Genomic DNA, 20,416 nt, shown 5'->3' on the forward strand with positions numbered 1-20,416 from the left:
TCATGTACCTACAGTGCTGCTATACTTGGTCCTGCTTGGTCATTTCCCTTATTGCTCAAACAAAACAGGTGACGACACTTTTGTTGGATCTTGGCCCGAAGCAGCCAATCGTGGAACTTGATACTCAATCTAGAGCACAACGGGATCGAAGAAGATTGATGAGACTTGAAAGAGGGAAAAGAGTAATGCACTTGACCAGGAGCCAAGAGTTTAAATGGTTTCTCCCACTGGAAAATCTGTCCTGGCTTGGGCATTGGACCCCAACTCTAAACGGGCTAATTGGTTCATGTCCTATGTTCAAGTGATACTGGAACAATCATTGAAGGATCAATCATTGCCGAAAATGCTAGATTGCTTTCACGTTTCATAGTGGCTTGCTTTAGATGTAGTACACAAAAGCGAGTAGAGAAACCGTATGGACATGAAACCCTTTTTGGGTATGTTCAAGGATCATGAACCTGGCGGCGATGTGATCAATATCCAAAACAAGTCTAGCGTCTGACATTACTGGATTGGGTTATTCATATATTATATTGGAAACGGTTCCTTCTCTCCTAAATAGCTCGAGTTCGGGGCAAGGAACCAAGTTTGGAAATTACCATCTTTTCAAGGACATGTAGCAGCCGGACGGCTAATCCCTCATGTACTCGTAGGTAGGAGTACAGTAATGATTCTGCCCCCATACAACCATATTCATTGCTAGCACTTCAAGTCTAATCAATCCCTTTGGCTTTGATCTGAAAGGTCAGTCTTCCGAGCTTTGGTTCAATTTTCCTCGTCTCTACTTCGTCTCGGTGAATGCAATGATGAAGAAAAGATATGTCAGGGTCAAATATTTCTTTTGCCATCCCTCTCTCTGATTCGTACGTAGTAGTGGCAATGCTGGGTGGTGGTGGTGGTGGTGGTGGTGGTAGTGGTGCTTCCTGCATTGACCGTGGTGAGAATGGTCCAGTGGTCTTGATGCAAGGAAACCAACGAACGAACTTGATCGTGGTGGCAAAGGCCAAGAGCGGCGAGCAAGGGGCCAATCTTGGAGCGGCATGTGAGAAACAACCAAAACAAAATACCAGAAACCCAAAAGGAGCACGATGAATGAACGAGCGGGGGGTCCATCCTTGGCCGATGGGCATATAACTCAAAATAAATGGAAATAATGATAACATGGAGGGGAAGAAGGAAGGACGAGGAGAGAAAGAGAGAGAGAGAGAGAGAGAGAGACCCCCACTCAAATCTACACAATCAACGGGAGCGAACGAAGACGAAGACGAAGAGGAGAGAAGGAGAGAAAGAGAGAAAGGCCAGGGCTTTGAACACATAGCTTTGAGATCGTTAAGCCAGCCATAAATGTCGAATGAAAATGCTCCTCATTTGTTGTTGCTGCGTTGGAGGCTGAGCAGGAGGTTGGTTGTTGGTTGTTGGTCTTCCGTCGATTGCTCTCGTGAATCGTGTAATTTATGAAGGCCATAGCTTGAAGTGCACAAGGCCAGAGAGGCCAGCCAGGGGTCACGCCATCTCAAGAGATTCCTTCCACAGATCCGAATCACTCTCAAAAAGTGTTCTACCCCATTTGTTTCCTTGATTATCACACTTGAGAAAACTACTGTAATACGCTTCTGTACCTGTACTATGTAGTGTTGGTCTCACTTACAACTGATGATCAGCTATCATGGCGTAAATGTGAGGACGTTGGAGAGAAATGTCCTCTGTTTGGAAAATGGACACATTTTGTCAGTGTTAAGGTGATCGGGCACTCTCGTAAAGCACCGGGTGGAATGTTTGCCTTCAAGAGACAGGAATTCTTTTCAATAAATGAAATTGGCCGTGAAAATGGGCCACGGAAGCCTCTTCCTGTTTCTGCAGCGGTAGGAGGCTTTTAATTCGTTGAATCGACGGTGGAAATAAAAATAACTCACACAGAAATTCCGCTTCCAATTGACTTTTTATGAAAGCTCGGCAGGAGTTTAACCTTGACGATCCCGAAACATCTTGAAAAGCTTCTCATCTCATTGACGAGGATAAGGAAGTGTAATCTTCCGGAAATACCTTCCTCTCTGCACAATCTAAGTACCTCGAAAAGATCAGTTTTCGAAGCAATGCCAGCAGGCTTTTGGAAAGAAAGATCGAGCATATTTGGATTCAAAACAATTTGAAGAAAGCCAACGGGTTCACAAAGACTCATAAGTGTTTTAATTGATACACAAGGATCACATTTGGAAATATGTAATGGAACTAGAAATACGCGTTTGAATACTGATTGAGGTTCTTGAAATTTCGCTCAACTACTACAATTGTTTGTGCTCAAAGAACGGTGAACAGAAAGAAGAGATCCTTGAGGCTCCTTCTTTGTCATGGAAATGGAAACGGCTAAATCTGTTTAGAGAAAGGATTGCTGGCATATTATTGGAGATTGCTCCGCCAACTTCTCAAGCAACTTATTCTAATGACAAAAAATCTGTCTGAACTTTAGAACGGCTCTTGGTCCTCGCTCTCTCTCTATCTTTCTTTCTCGTTTATTTCTCAGTCTCACTTGAGCCTTTGTTTGGCAATTACAAAGTTTGGAGCAAAAAAAAATCCCTTGTCTTATTGCTAGCTCAGCTTTCTGGCTTAATTCAGTCTCCCAACTCTTCTTTGTATTACGAGTCGCACTTGTAAAATTAAAGTACGCGAAACTCAGGGGATAAATACTCTCTCTGACAAAAGTTTTCTCTCTAAATTGTGCAACTTCTACATTCTTGAATACTTTCGCGACTCGAGATTGGATTTTTAGTATTAAAACCGACGAGGAAATTCATGGTGGCCCAGCAACCCAGTGAAACTATTTTGTTCCCGATTGCCCGCCAATTGGCCAAGGTTTTTCCTTCTCTACGTATTTATGAGCCAACTTCCCAGCACTACGTACTCAATGAGCTTATTGAAAAAGTTTTGCCTCTTAATAACCCAATACGGACTTGAAATACCCAATACAGTAAAAGTTGGACGGCACCTCTCGTCCCACTGTAGCTGGCCAGGACTGTGACAGGATCACCACTACATTTGAGTAAGTCTGCAATCACTGTCTGTGGTTGCCTAGAATGGAATGCATCATGTCCCTTCTTTCCTTCCTTCCTTCCTGCTCTCCCAGGAATCCAACGTGGTGCCTTGGTCTTCACGTCCTTCTTCAATTTTGCGGGCAATTGGACGTGCTCTGCTCACTAACTAAGATATGGCACCAGTCCATCCTGTCCAGTCAGTTGTTCTCTGCCTGTTTAGAAGGTCCCTTTAAATTGACCCCTATTACATCATGCGTACGAATGAGTCTCTGGACAGGCGAGAAGAGGGAAGTAATCGTACCTTATTGCGTAGCCAAGATCTTCAGTGCCAAACCATCTTGGCCTAAAGCCCAACTCTCTCTCTTTCCTTCTTTCTCACCGTCTGTCATAACGGATCGGAATTCTCGTGAATTGACTGGGCCGTTTGAAAGCTCAGGAAAGGACCAAATATCTCTGGGTTTGTTACTACTCTATTGACGAGACTGATGTGATGTTGTCGGGAGCTTGTTTCGATTCAAAGGTCTTACTTGAGTTGGCTGGGATGATTTGATGGGTAGAATATGGTATATCATACTCCTCCTAGTGGTACTCTAATGCTAAAGTTCGGGCTGGGGGCTTGTGTAGCTGGTCTTGACTGCAGAATGAAGAGAGAATCATATCTCAGAGGGAAATCTCTTATCACCATTCCAAGGCCAAATGGCTTGACGGCTGCCACACCCGCATCCACAGCCTTAGCAATAGCCAGACAACCCAAAAGGCTGGTTTCGTGGCCTCTAATAATGGAACACCTCGGACACATTCTCCCACTTTCTGACAAGCCAAAGCCAAGGAGCGAAACTTGGGTTCTTGGACCAGATCCGAGATATTTTCCAATACCAACCAACCATCTCGACCACATTCAAAGTGAAAGCTACCACCGTTTATGGCCAATTTCTCAGCTACTTTTCTTTTATCAGTTGGCCAAGGGGCAAAACTTGGGTTCTTGAACCAGATCCGAGATATTTTCCAATACCAACCAACCATCTCGACCACATTCAAAGTGAAAGCTACCATCGTTTATGGCCAATTTCTCAGCCACTTTTCTTTTATCAGTTGGCCAAGGGGCATAAACAGCTGGCTGCTAGATGTATATTTTCATTGTTTAAAGCAGGAGATGTTTTCCTCAAACGATCCCGATTTGAAAGGACTTATCTCTCTAAAGCATGGGAGAAGTGACATTTGGATCGTGTATCAGCAATTATTGATAGGGGATCGAGATTCCAGATGAAAGTGACAGTGGTCATCGATCACGCCATTATTATACATCTCGGTCTCTCTAATCTGACTGGATGGTCTCTTGACAAGCCTACATAAGAAGAGCATCAAGTCCAACTCTTGATCAACCTGACCAAAACGACCTTGGACATTATTGCAAGCCAAAGAACTTGCTCAAGAGGTATATCATCCTGAGCTCTTCCCTCCATTGATTCCTGCTCTTGAATCTCGAGAAGCCACTGCAAAAACCAGACTTCATAGAGATCCATAGATAGTAAAGCACTACGAATAACGTTACCAATCAGTCGTAAAATCTAAATCAGGCCGCTTTTGACCCTTTAAAGGAGCCCAGTTTGGCTGAGCCAAATGAAATTCTTGTGGGCATGTTCCGTTGTTTTTTGCAGTGGGATATGTGAAACAAGGAACTCCCGAGGAGATCCGGAAATGGCTTCCACGTCTTTGGTTTGCTTATTCGCTTGTTAGCCAAGGGTAAATATTCATTAATGCTGCAGTGCCTCTCCTTCCTATATATATTTCTCATACTACTGGATAGAACTGAATGTGATGTACTCTAGACAGACACGGACATGAGTCCAAAACCATTATGAAAGTCTCAAGGCCAGTTCGTTCTTAATCATCAGAATAACCGTTTAGATATTTTTACTTCTTTTTAGACAAACACCAAACGAGAAATATCACGATAAGGTCAGGCTTCTTCTGAAAAGTGAGGTCAGGATACTTAGGGGATTTATTAGACATCCCTCTCGTACAAGGACGTTTACCCTCAGTTGCTGTTTCTTGCAGTTGATCTGGTTCTTACTTCTTGTTAGAGATGCCCATTGGCGCCTCCCAGCAGTGACCTCCACCAACGGGTTTCCGCTTGTAGTGCTCCGCCATGCATAACTCCGCTAACGGATATGCCCGCCAAGTATAACTCCCCCGCAATGATTTCCGCCATGGATAACTGCACCATACATCTACACCATAACTCCGCTGTGTATTACTCCGCTATGTATAACTCGGCTATGTATAAATCCGTTTTCTATAACTCTTCCATGTATAACTTCGCTATAACTAACTCTGCGGTGTATTACTACGTTATGTAGAACTCCGCTATGTAGAACTCCGCCATGTATAACTTCGCTATGTATAACTCCCTCTGTAATGATTTCCGACAAGTATAAATCCGCCAATAGCATTCCGCTTTAGCCAGCTCTTCCACGGAAAAGTTTTCCAAGGTTAACTTCCGCACCATTTGTTTCACCGAATTAAACGGCCATAGAGAACTACTGTGGTACTTAACAAAATATTCGCTCTCTGTCGGAAGGTTAAGGTGGGTGAAAGCACCGTTGTCGGAGTTATTCGTGGCGGAATTCATCTTTGGCGTAGTTCAATATAACAAAATCGCTTTTAACGGAGTCATCCTTGGCGAAGTTTACCATTGGAGGAATTCAATATTGGCAGATTTCCCAATCGTGCCATGCACCATTGTCCGAGTTTGCTATGGCCGAAGTCATGGTTGGCAAAGCTCATTATGGCGGATGTAATTTGGACGAAGATCGCCAATGGAGATCACTGTTGGGAGAAACTGATGGGAACCATACTTTGAAAGTTACAAGCATCTTAGTCGTGAATTGATATGGTCAAACTTTGAACCCTGGGCAAGGAGGCCTTTAGGGTCGAGGCATTGGCAATTCAAGTCTCAAGGCTGAATAATAATATGGCCTTAAGAGTACATTTAGGTGGTGTTTGAGCTCTAGAGCGTTTTCCATTGGTGAAGTGAGTCGAACATTTCCATAAGAACGAGTTCATTACCAAAGGCCTCCACAGTTAGGGTACATAATGTGGTCCTTGGGGGTATTTGGTGCTGGAAGGAATTCGATTTGGTGGTACTGCAAAGAAAAATCTCACGCTCCAGCTAAGCTAACACGGTCCAATTGAACCAGGTCCAATTCAAAAAATGCTGGCATGAAAAGAGGTAAAATATTCCAGGGACCACGTGCCAAGTGGGACTCCCTGAATTTCTCGCACTCACTCCTTACCACTTCTTGACTTGAGTTTAATGACGGAGCGATATTGTTGTAATAAAAGAGTTCAGGCCGAGTGCAGATGAAATTGCCTCGATAAAATGTTTGGCTCAACGTTTGACTGGCTCGAGCTAGCATTCATGTAAAAAAGATTTTCAGGAACCTAGACTAATGAAGTTCTCTTTTCAGTAGAAGACATCGAAAATACGTTCACCTCTGCGTCTAAATGCTTGATACAGTCCCTGAGTTGAAGTCAAACCTGAGATGCCAGAAAAACCATAAGTGTAAGGAATGGTTCCAGATGTCATCAAAATGCACGACCAGCGTACTACTGAGGTACGCGAATAAGCTGGATTATGGCCTTTATTGCCCTTTGAGTCGTAAAACCTTTCAGCCGGGTGCATTTGAGCTTTATACAAGAGATGCTTTGAGACCTATTTTTCTTGCCACATTCTTTTTCATGAGATGTTGGAGCATTTTAAATGTGGAAATGCTTTAGTTATGTTGTACGTTTTCTACTCGCAATCATACAAACCGGGAATCACTTGGTCCCAGTTTCTGGAAATCGTCATGGGAGAATCCAGGTCTGTTCCCAACTTGAAAACCCAGATACCCTCCATCTCGAGAAAACAGGCGCAAGACAGAGCGAGTACAGTATACATAGAACAAACCTTGCCATATGATATTGCAGGCGATCAGATGGCCCAAGCTAAGTTTCAAGATCTTTGACCCGCTTTGGACACTCGACACCATTAATCAAAAACATTTCCCACCTTCATATCCCTATATACCTTCCGGAGCAAGAAAGCACGTGATTTTGTATCCAACTTTGACATGCAAAATACAAAAAACGACCGTTTTGCACCCATTGTCGCAATCGAAAATGGTTCCTCAAATAGCAAGTCTTCGCTGTGCGATGTGAGAAGGAGATAAGCCATAGAGATTGCGAAGATGCTACATTCTGAGTTTATTGAACAACACACCACACCAAACCACACCACACCATACCTCCCAACGACCATGGATGATAGTTCAGTCGGTGAGGAGAGAACCCAAGAGTTGCAAGGAGAGAGCCAACCAACCAGCCAGCCAGCCAACCAACCAGCCTACCATACATTCAGCCTGCAGAGACACAGACTTTGAAGCTTAACCCCAGTCGCTCTCTGAGGAGTAATAATCACATTTCAGCCGACTCTTCCTTCCCCTCTTAGGTTAAGCCTCCACCCGGGAGGACGATGGAAATTGTGTTGACAGGTTTAAAATAGCATCACTGCATGGCTAGCTTGTTCTTCCCCGTTTCGCCTAAAGGTGAGTGAGCAGGAAAAAGGGGCCAAGAAAGCGGAGGCTCTATAGATTTATTTGACACGTGGCCAACGTGGCGCGTATTTTTTCTGCCGGAGTCTTACCAAGATTTCCTACCTTGGGGAGTAGGTAGGTGGGTAGGACTGGCACACATATACGCTTTTAGAAATGGATGTGCTGGTTTATAAGATTTGATTTTCATAGGCATGGTAGGTAAGAGATATTAGGGTGAATACGCATTAAGCCGGTAATATCCCACATGTCGGTAGGCGGAGTAACGCATCTCGAGACATTGACCTTGACACATTCTTAAAGGCTTTGGAAGAGTGATCAGAACTTGTTCCCTCCCTCGGATAGAACCGGACGTCAGAGGTGAATGGCTCATTCACTTTGATCCCGGTCCATTTTCCTGCCAAATGAACTGCCAAGTTTTCTGCGAGAAATCAAACAAAAGACCGACTTAACGGCGTCGAGGGAAAAACTTTCCCTCTTGGCTCCGTGAAGATGTTCGTTCACGTTCGCCCAAGTTCGAACTCGATCTTTACCTCCCATTTGTCGGACACTTTCACTCCTCAAGGACCTGCCCCCCTCTCCCCCCCTCTCCCTGCTTCAAGCCCAGAAGCTCAGTTCCACTTGAATTTGGTCGGGAATTTCTACGCCATTCAACCTGAATGAACCGTGCCCTTGTCTACCCAAAACATTTTGGTATCTCTCACATGAGTTTCCAGCTCATTTCTTCTCATGTCATGCTTGTTTCCTGGCCACAAGTCTGTTAGTTCCAATAGCTTTGACTCGGGACTGTTTTACCTAACTGTTGTTTTGGAGTTTACCTTTGGGTTCCAACGAGCAATTTGGGCACAACCAGACTTGCTTTAGCCTCGAGATCTGTCTCGATAAGACCCTCTTTCAAGGTGGTAGTGCTGCCTTGCACTTTCTATCATTTTCAATATAGTTCAACAGTCTCGAAATGACTTCTGAGAATTTTGTTGGAAATTCGGCCGTGTGCTTCAAGCGGTGCATGGCTGAGGTTGATAAGGCTAGAAACTTGACTAATTATCTCTCGATCTCAAACTGGAGCCTTAAAGTGTTCGGAAACTTCGGAGTGGGGTAAAATTTGAGTCGTCCCCAAAACGATTAGGTTCATTCTGTTCCCTTTGAACCGCACAAACTCGAAGGTGAATGAAGAACGAATGATTATATTTCCAACAAGTTTAACGATGGACTCGAGCAAGCGAGCGAGCAAGCGAGCGAGCATCTTCAATTTGTGGGACAGGTTCCACATGGACCGTCGTTATGCTGAAGCCATTCCAGAGTGGACACTTGGCATGAAACGAGCACGCAAGGAGACCTTGAAACATACTCTACAACTAGGGTACACATGGAACAAGAATTGCCCATAAAGTTCCCACTCCTGAAGTGGACCATGAGATCTCAGGCACGACATTTTGGTTTCTTGCTCTGATCATCTTCCACTCTCTCGAACTTTGAAAGTCGCATTCCAAGAGTTTGACATCTTTGACGTTATCAGTGCCAACTTACATTATTGTAAGCGATGTTAGATGCTATATTTAGATTGAACTCTACATACTCCTCAAACTTTGAGGCAAAAGCCATGACAAAAAAGATGTGGAATGGAAAAGTTCAATTCAAAGTCATTCACAATGGATGTTTCGTGGTGAAGCCAAATCTTAAAAATCAGATCTTCTAGCCTCAATGTCACTTGATTAGGACTCTCAAATTCCGAGCCATGGAGTAAAAGTGTGCGAAAAAGACAGACAACGGTACTGTTTGCAACGGTATGCAACGGTATCATTTGGCCGAGCCTCCATGTTTTATGACCATTATTCAACAGTTGAAAGCGAATGGATTCAAACGTGCATTGGCTTAAGCCAAGTAGGCCAGTAATCAAGAAAGAGCCAAAGGCCCTTGGCACGTTAAGGTAAACACAATGGACTTCAAAGTCTCTTCGCTATGGGTTTGTTTATGAATGGCTCTTTATGGTTTGAACAAAGCCATGAAGATATAGGGTATTAATGGATAACTATGGCCTTGACAAGGGAATGATGGATGCTTCGCCTTCAATGCACAGACCAAATTGGTCTCCTCGCTTGTTGCGTCAAGGGACGATCTCTTTGTGTGTCAATGACAATTGAAGGACAATTCCAAATGCAACCAAGCTTCGACGACTGCATCCACTCCACGCTCTTGTGTACTACTGTTTTGTTGTATTAAGGAATTCTCTTATGATGCTGACAATGATGGTAGTTGAAGGCGTAGCTTCAGTGGTGGTAGTGGCAGTTGTGGCTGACAAGCGTGGAGCATGGAACAAGCTTGGAGCATTCTTTTCAAAGAACCCCTTTCTTTTCATCCCAATTCATGGACACAGTCAAGCAAGAAAAGGGACACAATGGATAACTGTACGTTGTGTTAGAGTATTCTGAAACCCTACCATATACATACCATTCGCCACTGGGTCTCAATTCTCCCACCATACGTGGTCGTTCAGCATTGGGCAGGTAGTCTTGACTAAATACAGATTTTAGGTGAACAATTATGCAAGCATATAAAACATGCTTTTATAAAAGTTGAAATTGAGCACTGAAACAGAACGATCCATAAATGGATGAAAGCATAAGTTTATCCAGACTGTGAAATGGTGAAAAGAATGTCTTTTGATGGATACCAAACGACAAGGTCACTCAAAGATAGTTCGTTCACAAGCTTAAATAAACCGACTTGGATGACGAACTTAATGATAAATATAGTATTCTTGCTTGATCCTTATTATATCCTATGATCATTTCTGGTTTGATGAGGCATTACATTTTTTGGTCCTTTACTTTGGCTTTTTTATTTGCCCAGTGGCTCACTAACGAGTCAGTGATGAACTTGAATTGAGTGAACCTCCTTGGGCCCTGGACCCTCATCTAGTCCCAACAGTTCCACTTGGATTCAAGGACTCATCCAGAGGGACAGACTGACCCAGAAAAGCACAAAATCTTGTTTCTTATTTAATTCACGTCCAAACTTGTGGTCCCTTATCCAATCACAATGGCTGCGTACGTAGTTCTGATACGACATGGCACACATTTGGCTTCCCTCTGCCACGGTGGACTATAAGATGGGCGTCAAACTTTGCTGGACCCCCAGAATTGTTTTGACGAGGGGATGAAACAGAAAATATATATCAAGAGAGAAGTAATGACTGGTCTTCGTAATTTAGCAACGCATCCTCCATGCGTTACTAATGATATCTGTTGAGAAGACCTTAGTAATGGTCCCCAAGTGGTGGCCTCAAAAAAGCATTAGACAAGGCTATCCTATTTTCAATGGGCATTCATCTTCCTTGTCCGACAATCCTCCAATAATAAATATTAAGAATAGATCGAGCCTCAATTTCAAGGGGCTTCTCAGGTTCATGGTATTGAAAGCACTAAATCATATAGTCCTCAGATATTGATCCATGCAAATTAAGGTAAAGAACACATCTCGACTAATTAAGGCTAAGAATTGTGAGGACACATTCTCAATAATGAAGGAAGAAGATCTTGGGAACTTTAAACGGCTGCATGGCACAACAGATAGGAAATAACACTAGCCAGAGATCTCGAGGTCTCTATTGTTGATGCTCTTTGCGTAAGCTGACAAGAGAGTTAAGGGAAGTGATCTGGCGGCAATTATGAATTCATTTATGCAAATGCCTGGGAACTGCATAAGATGATTATAAGATAACTCATAATGGACTTGAAGAGCGCAGGAAATGTGATCATGAGAGGTGCACGGATAATTTGAATTTTTTCCACTTCAATAAATATCCAATCCTTAGAGAGGTTTGAATTTTAATCCCATTGGAACAAAGGGCCGTAAAACCCGGTTCTCGCGGATATTGCACTTGAAATAATGCCGATTCGTGGTCTTGCATTTAAACCCAGAACAGCAATTGGAACTGGCAAATCGCATTGAAAAGCCGCAGATTCGGAGGGATCCTGACGGAAGGTTTCATGTCCAGAATTGAGTGATCCATTGGATAACTCGGTTGCTTGGTGGCTACGCATTGCCTCAAGGGACGGTTGAGTAGATGGATGGACGAACAGATGTTTAGATGGATGGCTGCTTGAGAAGAGGAAGTAGCTTTAACCATTCCATAGAGAACTCGTTACAAAAAGAGAGAGAAAGAGAGCGATGTGAAGGGCGAGCGAGGCATCATTGTAATGAAATGCAACTCAAATTGTTTCTGGCTGACTACAACAACATCAAAGCCGGATGCATTTCCTCGTGGCCCCACCACGCTTCTTCCCCTTTGTCCTTCGGATGATGTAAAGGAAATGACTTCCAACTAATTTTCCACCAGGCCTACTCCCATGAGTGAGCCTTAAGACTAGTTAATGTGTCTACTAGACTCTCTTGTTCTCCAACTCATATCCGAAGACCATGCGTACCTCTTCAACCCTGATCTTCGAAAGAGGTTTTTGTAGGAGGCCCATTATGATGTGCCATACAAAGCTAGTGACTGGAACTCATTTTCCCTGTTCTGGCTTACTCACCTCGAATGGCCTTGAACAGGGAAAACCCTCCGTGGCAAACGCGGCACAAAAGGACAGTACGAGTTACGTAGACGGCGACGCACTTGGAGACCCAGTCGAGCTTGAATGGAACATCATTGTACCACAATGAGTGGAACGGCTTAGTGTTGTCATTAAAGGAATCAATGCTTCGACCAAGTGGGAACAACCGCAATTAGCTTTCAAGATCACGATAAGCATGTAAAAGAGTAACGGAACGAACATTCTAATAAGCTGCGCTTGGAATTGTACAACGAGAGGCAATGTAAATTCATGATCCCATTCGAAAGCCAGTGCAACGCAATACATGCGATGGGATCCACGGCATTTCACTGGACAGGTCAAAACGACACGACCAATGAAAGCCGTTTGGTGGGCCAAGCAGTGAAATTTGTAGGCGGCAAAGATTTGAGAGCGTCCAATGATGCATAAACGGAGTTTCTATGCATAGATATTCAAATGTTCTCAAGATCGTTCCACATTTGGAAGAGGAGCAGGAGGAGGAGGGGGAGGGCTGCGGGTCAAACGGGCCCCAGAAATGGCATCGTTGTGCGAGAGAAAGAGAGCGAATATTTATTTCTTTTGGCTACCTTCAACCAGGTTCCATATCAGCCGAGGCTCGATCCTCGAGGGTTTTTATTGACGATTTCCTTGACCGGGGCGTGGACCAAGCACTTGGATAAAAGTTTTGTGACTTACGGCCAGTGCTTTAGTTTATTTACGTCACAAAGCACAAAGGACCTCATAAGCCTTGATTTGGCCCATTTTACCCAGTCGGTACATAGCGCAAGTAGAATCTCAACAGAAAAGACACCAAATGGTCTTTTTCTCATTTCTCTGGGAATACTAAACGAATTGCAGGGCGGCAATTTGGAGCGCTGGTTATCCTAGAAACGAGTCGATTTAGCGTTTGACGAGGTAATTCTTTGTCAATTAGATATGCTCCTAAAAGGAAAGGAAAACAATTAGAAAGGGGTCATTCTGGGTCCGTTTGATGATTACTAATCTTCATAGGTTGTCACGAATAAATTGATTTCTAACCTATTAGGAGAGGTATTGACTCTTTTAATCTCCTAACATCTGAAGAGTCACACTTCAATATAAGTCCGACCTATTAGCACATGGCTCTTTCCATGTGTTTAGTTTTCCTTTCCTGACCATCTGGCTCACTCTTGTGTGAGAAAGACCCATGAATTGGGCTCCAAGCCCATCATTTCCATTTCTCTCAGACAGTTGTCGTCCTCAACTAAACTAGACTAAAGCTATCCGGCCACTCAATTTGTTAGTAGTTGAAAAAAAAACTTCCAGCTCCAGCCAGGGTTGTTCTCCTTGGTTGTTATGTTTTTGCCCAATTCCATCTGGAAAATGGCGTTCCGAACAAAAAAAGACAATATGGCATTCCTCATCTGCAAATCGAGTGTGAATTATTTGCATCATTGCAAGCATTCGTGACTTCACCATGAAATACCGAATATACGATCATGGCCTTGAAATCCTAAAGGAATCGGGGTGAAAAAACGTCCGTTCGTGACCGAAGCTCTTGTACGTAAGTACGCTTTGGTGTACTGAGATCGCATTTCGGGTAACTCAATCACGAGAAAAGACTCCGTGAGTGAGCCTTTTGCTCTTGGCCTTGATTCCCTCTCTCCTTCTGTCTTCCCTCATCTCTTTCATGTTCACGCATCCAATTCAAGGCAGCAAAGAGATCGTTTTTGGTGTTGGAAAAGAGTTACTCACTGTTCAACTGGATCCAAATCCTAAGAAGGACAATTGTTGGGGTGGAGTTGGTAAGCCCGGAGAGTATATTTCTATTGTTTATAAGGTATTTGTTTTCGAAGCCAGAGAGTATATAATGGCTCAGCTCTAGTATCCTCGGAAACCAGTGTAAAAGTATCGTTGAGGTGTGGTTTACTTGATTTGATCATGGTGGTAACATTATAAAAAGTTGGTATAAAGAGCATGGATGGGCAAGATTCGAGGTTGTTTTTCTATGATTCATAAACCATTAACGATCAGTTTTCTCTTTTTCCATAGGATGATGAACTAGTGTGTACATGTGCTCATTAAGTGACTAGCTGAATCTAAATTTTAATCTCACAATTGTAAGTGAAAGCGATTTATTGCTTATAACATCAGTTCATGCTTGAGATCGCATTGGGAATTTGAGAAATCTTGGAAATGAAAGTTTTTGAAGTGCAAAGAAACGCAGAGCATTTCATGTCAACACCATGAATCACATTTGTTTTTATTTTCAAATATCACAATATTGTAGTTAAACACTCGACGACTTGGAATCTTTAAGATGTAGTACGCCTTCAGGTACTCGTATGAGCGCCTTTCACGATAAAGATTAAAAACCGCATTTCTTCTCTTCCTAGCTTCATTTTCAAGTTTGTTTTTTTTTTGTCAAAAAAGGCATTCTCTTCCCCGCTTTCTCGATATGGTTCCGTTTCAATATTTTCATTCTGGGCTAATAAGTATGACTAATAAGTCATACTTGTCGCAATCTAAGTGATTCTTGGTTTATTGGATCGCTTTTCATACCTTGTGTTCAAACTAATAAAAGACACGTTTTATTCTTATGTGATTTGAGGAAATCTTTGCTTAATGCAGGAGTTGGCTATGACGCCATGGTTAGAAAATTTATGCATCTATCCCACTTTTGACAAGAAATAACGTCGTTTCTAAGCATAAACCCTTCAGGTTCTTGCATCTTATTGCTTAAAGTAAAGTTATCTATTGAAATTTTAGGGGTTCTTGAACACATAGTGATATCATAGATGTGGTCATTTAAGGCAATAGAAATACTCGAGCTGATCACGAACCAGTACCAATGAAACACTTGCTGTCGTCATCTTTCTATTCGAGAGCATGCTACAATCTATTTGCCACGTATGGGGCCATTTCTGGGAAGACGTTCATTTCTTGTTCAAGACATACTCGGAAACCCGGATATGACTTTTGTCACATTGAGTATTCATTTCTCCATCAAGTGATCTTGTCCAACGCCAAATGTGTTTCTCAAATTCCAAGCGATGGTCAAGGGCATCTTTTGACATCTTACCAGCCAAATACAGACTCTCCTCTCGAGTTTGGTCACCGATTTTGAGTTTAAGATACATGAACAGTTTCGCACAAGGCCGTTGAAGGCTTTCATTCAGCTCTCACCACCTTCTTTGGCCACTTGGTTTCGATTGAAGTTGTGCTTTTGACAAGTGCTAAGCTTCTTGCATATTCTCGCTAACTCGATGAATGAGAGAATTTTGGCAACTCGAAGACTTAAGACTAAGCCTGTCCTTTCCTTCTTCTGCATTTGAGTGACATACATGAAAAAAAAAAGAAGGAGCTCCAACCAAAACTTTTGGTGGTACTTCCCTAGCTTGCATTAATTCTCTTTGGTTGCCAATCCTTTGGTTACTTTGCGACATGCAGTTTTTGCTTTACGTACATTCATAATGGTGGGGGACATTAAATTTGAGAAGAACTTATCTATTTGATTGCTCGACCAAGGGAGGAGTGTTTTAATCTATATTTCATTTAGACGGACTCGATTTTTGCTTTTGCCTTCGAGCCCATTGGAAAGGTTGTGCTCCCCGTTAAAAGTAGTGCGGTGGATTGAGTTGGCTTAGCATCTCGATATTACTCCTAAGTGCCGAAATGGGTCTTTTGAAGAGCACAAACAGCTCCATTCCTCCCAGCAACCAACCAAGCAACCATCCAATGACGCCTCACCTCATTCACGTGCATGTTTACCTTCCCATTCTAAGGCATGACATCATAAAATATCTCCTCATGTGTGTGTGAAGTGCACATTTTCTCAGCCATTTATAACCATTATTTATAACACCTCCAGCCACGAGAGGCACCCTCGTCTCAGGCAGCCTTTTTAACTCGTCCAAATTGGCTCGTTAGAGCAGAAAGTTGGAACGACAAACTGATCAAAGAACTTCGATGTCCTCACGGCCAGGGCCTTTTCACTTGCTTGCCAAAGCGCTTCAATTCTCGAGCACATCCGGCAACCCTGAGAGACTCACGACTCATGTGATTGTGCATATGATGGTATCACATTTGATGGCCAGCTCGTTGCTGTTCAATGGCTATTTTTCACTTTTAGAAGTGACTCTTTTCCCCATGGGCGAAGCCTTGGCCCATTGAGTCAAGAAGGCGAGAAGAAGAACGACAGCGAGAGAAAATGATCCTGACAGACTTGAAACTACTGGACATTTATCACTTTTTGCAAACAATTTTCGCCCCGTCATCTATCAATATTTTGGAGACAAAGTAGTCCAATTTGGGCGGACGGAATATGCCCAAGTGAATTTGGATGAACGAAGCTTTTGCTTTCGTCCCATTCAACGTCCATTTATCACAATATCTCCAGATAAGAGAGGAAGAAAGAGAAAAAGAAGGGATGAGAGAGAGAGAGAGCAATGGGAGAGGAAAAGATAATTCTAACATTTGTATTCACGTAATACCACTTTCTAGAAGGCATACATTATTGGAACAGGTCTGGGGCGATTCCATATCGCTCAGTGTTGTAAAAGAGAGAGACATTGCAAGAACTATCCAAACATTCTTGAGGCACATTTTCTTCCACAAGATTGTCAAGGTGCAAGCAAGTGAAAGAGGAATGAACTGAGGAGGAGGACTTTGTTTTGGAACAATTGATGGACCATCCGTGGGTCTTCCTTGGTTTCCTCTCGTTTCCCGTCGTTCCATCTCAAAGAAGGAACCCACTACCAACCAACCAAAATAGGAAGACGGAGAGAGAGAGAGAGAGAGAGGGAAAACAGAAAAAATGGGTTATTGATTTCCGTTTCGAGGAGCTCTCACTTTGTTCCGAGGTGTTTCGCATTGCATTCTCCTCTCCCCGTTTGTTCCGTCTTCGTTCCAAGGTGGATCTTGATTCTCTGATTCTAGCCCAGCAAGAAAACTTTCCTAAGAGAGACGAGGGCTGGGGAAGAACCCAACCTGATGTCGCGACTTTTCCCAAATTGACTCTACCTTGGCTAAATAAACAGTAGCAAAAACCGAGTACACCCACAAATTGGCACGTTCGGTTTTCGATTCTAACCAAGGGTTTCCTCATGTACTACCCTGTCAAACAAAAACACATCCCAAGATCCGGAGAACCTCTCATTACACAGTGAACCGGTGTTCCCAGGGATGAAGTGATATTTTATTGCCATAGGATTACCCATGACGGGAAACAAGGGGGATTTTGATCCTTCCCGCAATCAAATGGGATCCCTCGTTGGGAGTACCGTGAATTAATGACCACAAAACAAGAACAAATGAATGCATATGTGCCAATTTTTGTTGGAGGGCTCAATAGCCCATTGGCTCATTGAACCCACCCACCATTGGTAGGAAATGACCGTTACCAGCCCTGTTCCCGTTTCCGTTCCCGTTCCCACAGGTTCCAAGCTCTTGTTCGCTTCTCATGCCGACTAATACCCCGATGTATCATTTGTCTTCTCTTTCCAATGGATGCAGGTCTAAAAAGGGTTTTCCAAGGAAATTGTACGTACCACGTACATACGTACGTACGTATATGCTATACAGTAGAAGTAGTCTCGCGCACACTCATCTGCCTATCCAGGATGATGCGTTCGAGAAAGAGGCATGCATATCTGATACATTAACAAATTAGATTCGTGTGCACTGTCCTTCGTCGAGCAGCCTTGAGCCAATTACAATGATATGTGGAATCAAGGCCGTGGAGGTGGATCCCCATGTTCAAACCGTGGTGTCCAATTGTAATTGATGATCAGGACAGCGGACTCCCATGTTATCAAAAATACTTGTCCTTGTTATCCTCAGCATTGGAGTAAATGCAGTCCCGGGCCCAAGGGAGATCAGATGGAATCTCTTTGAATTGTTACGGATTAGTGTGTGCATTTCCGCTGAAGCATTGCGACTCTGTGTCGTCTCTGTCAAATTCAAAACCTTCAACATTGCCAACTTGATTTCAATCCCTGAACGGGGCCTTCTCGTTCCAAGGTAGGGATCCTGGTCGAGAGTGTGGTGGAATTCTTATATCTGACTATGAATGTGACATCACGAAGGCTTTATGGGTAATGTATGGTTAGTTCGTTGCGGTGATATCGTGGGAACACAAGAGGCTATGTAACTCTTTGAGCTTGGATACTACGTACATACAAGCGTACGTGTGCACGTACGGCCTCACCAAGAGAGACGGAGAGACAGAGAGACAGAGTGGCTTGACAAATGGCAAGATTGGGTGCTGCAGCCACGAGGCATTACTGGCATAAAGTACAAACTGGGATGGAAACATTTTTATTCTGATCGTGATGAGAGTGGCATTGAGCTACTCGAGTCGATCTTGAACCCTCAAGAGGCTTCAATGGCCATGGAACTTGTTCCGCCCTCAAAAGTTACAATGCCTCCCTTCAATGAGCATAAAAGAAGGGAACTTGGACACAAATTGCCAAAATGCTGGAGTGGGATATACCACGAACAGAAAGCACGATAGACGGGATGGCCCTAGACCCTAATATGAATGTCCAACGATTTTTTCCCCTATTTTCTTTAAACATGTCCAACAAATTCTTCTTTGGAGTAAATCTTGTACAACTTTTCCGCCTTGAATAAGGGGGGCACAAGGTCTTGGGGACTAACATGTACAGTATAGTCCGTCCTCTAAACTTGTGCAGAACTTGTACAAAGGATTTAAAACTTTTTCTCCTACTTCAGATTTGGACAAGTTGCGGGCTCACCCGTAACGAACCACCAAGCAACCATCTAACCAAGAACCAAGTAGAGAAAAGGACCCACGAGATAGATCCGGGCGACCAAAAACGTTGCAGCCAGTCAAACGACATTGCTGGCAAATTGAGAAATAGTATGATTCTATCCCACCCCAAAATTTATGGTTGTCACCCTCGTTGTCAGTAACTGTTACGACTCAAGAAACATGTGGCCTCTCAAATGTGGAAACTTTGGCCATGGAACCTTCCGCGAGGACATTCGAGCCTATAGCTCGGTTCCTTCTCTTTCCGTTGATCTTGTTGAGAGTGAATGAAACCTGATGAATGACCCATGGAAGGCGTCAAGGTCGCTCGAGAATCGAGTGAGTGAGTGCCCAGCTAGGAAGGAGTGGTAGTATGACTTATTGAGTGCAAGTCATTGCTATAAAATTCCCTCTCATTGGGTGAATGGAACCAAAGATCCGGGTGAAAAGTTTTCAGGTGGAGTAGCCAAATCCTTCCTCTTTCTCCTCCTCCTTCCTCAGCTCTTCTTCCTCTTCCAAAGCCAGCCTCAAGATTCCGCTCTCTGATATCTGTCAAACTTGGCTCAAGAACACCTACTACACCCTCCCTATTTCCACGTTAAACCCAGGAAACCGAAAGAGGAAGTGGACCGATGGGAGGAACATGGAATTGAAACTTCACAGATAGATCCAATAGGGCCAAAATCAATGGCAACACAGAGCGAGGAAACATCTGATCCTGGCACTGGAATTCAATTGTCAACCTTGAGCACTTTTAATCGTACTCGTTTCAGCTCTTCGGATTCACGCACGATCTGTTTACTGTAAGTCTGAACGGTTTGTATGAGTAATCCCGGTGCTCAAGAACACAAGAATGTTGGTTTTGGGACCATACATCAAAAACCATATTTGAGGTGACCGAACCAAGAGCCATTTGTCCTAAGTAAACCTCTCTTCCATAGGAAAGTGCCATGCAATCACAACTCAAATTGCCACAAGAGGACCTGAGGTTGGTTCCATTTTGACCTTGGTCTGTTTCGTGAATATCCACGAGGGTCATACAACCTTCCCTTCTCCAAGCAGGAAAACTCTATCAGGTCCTGATTAGGCTGTTTTTATTTAAGTTGTCGTGAAAGCCATTTATTTCGTATGGTCAACAGTAACTAAACAGAAAATAGGTTAGCAGGCAATCATTCATTCAGTTCTAATGAGAATCCAACCGATTTGAATTTCCATCAAGCAAAATCAACAAACATCAAGGTCCACACAGGTTTTGTTGAGCCATAATACAAGGTTGAATTCTGATCAAAAAAGGCCTGCTGTTCCTGGAATGCCCGTCGCACATCCATGTACGTATTTCCTATGGATCCGAAATTTCCAATGAAGGTGGGCATTCAAGTTTTCAAAGGAACAGAATCACCAGTGGCCTGGTGGTTGGCAAGCCATTAAGGGCAGCAGGTAGTGCCGAATATGCTTGGAAAAGGTAGGTGAGTGAGGGGGGGAGTGAGG

At 43.4% G+C, this 20,416-nt stretch overlaps 1 protein-coding gene across 1 annotated transcript in view; it reads right to left on the reverse strand.

Annotated features, from left to right (window-relative positions):
* Nucleotides 1-20,416, reverse strand: part of LOC131883938 (uncharacterized) — a 48,946-nt gene that overhangs the window by 9,389 nt on the left and 19,141 nt on the right. The window lies entirely within an intron of this gene.

This window comes from Tigriopus californicus, chromosome 7 (genome assembly GCF_007210705.1).
Source record: "Tigriopus californicus strain San Diego chromosome 7, Tcal_SD_v2.1, whole genome shotgun sequence".
Lineage (NCBI taxonomy): Eukaryota > Metazoa > Arthropoda > Copepoda > Harpacticoida > Harpacticidae > Tigriopus > Tigriopus californicus.